A 784-nucleotide genomic window follows, 5' to 3' on the forward strand; every position below is an offset into this window, starting at 1 on the left:
CGGTTCCCACTGTCTGACGTAACTTGGAGAGAGTTTGAAGTTCATTTTTAAAAATTATTTACTGCCTTCACATATGTTTTTGAATCCCCTTGGCATCCCAAGTCTTCTAAAAGTGCGCCACCCTGTGTGCTTGTCCGTAAGCCCATAGCTTTCGGTTGCACAATTACACGATTTCTTAATTACAGTCATTACAGCCATCGGGCAGTATTTGCTGTGCTCTCCGAGGGGATGGCAACGCTGGGAGCCCTTCCCGCTCTGGTTAAAGCAGCCCCGCTCCGCTTACCTCACAGCTCGGAAGGGTTGTTGGGAAAAGATGGCGAGCAAAAGAGGCAGAGCCTTGCCGAGACGGAGCCCTGCGCGACGAGCCTGAATCACAGCCCCAACACAACCAGGGCAAGGGACACCGAGGCCAGACCCGTGGGTTGTGCAGGCACGGCTCCGGCAGGCGCGCGCCCGACATGGCGTTACCTCGTGGAAGCCTGACCAAAACAAACAGGAGAGTTGGCCAAGCCCCTTATGGAGGCTTTGTCCCATTTTTAATTAACAGTGGTGTTAATGAGCCTCTTGCCCTTAACACCAAGTTTCTAGCACGCATTTACTAGACGCAGCAAAAGGACGCTGTATCAGCAGTGATGTCCTGCCTGGGGTTTTGGTCCCACCCCACGCAGCCTTTTCCACCATGAACACCTAAGATGACCCGTGTCCTCTGCACGTCCCACAGCCAGACACAGCACAGCACCATCTTTCTTCTTTTAAAAAGCTTCAAAAGCGGGAGCTGAAACTG

General features: G+C 52.7%; 1 protein-coding gene across 3 annotated transcripts in view; it reads right to left on the reverse strand.

The window, feature by feature from the left end:
- ARMC9 (armadillo repeat containing 9) overlaps nt 1–784 on the reverse strand; it is a 68,337-nt gene that overhangs the window by 66,323 nt on the left and 1,230 nt on the right. The window lies entirely within an intron of this gene.

Source organism: Egretta garzetta, unplaced genomic scaffold (assembly GCF_000687185.1).
Source record: "Egretta garzetta isolate BGI_Z169 unplaced genomic scaffold, ASM68718v1 scaffold333, whole genome shotgun sequence".
Lineage (NCBI taxonomy): Eukaryota > Metazoa > Chordata > Aves > Pelecaniformes > Ardeidae > Egretta > Egretta garzetta.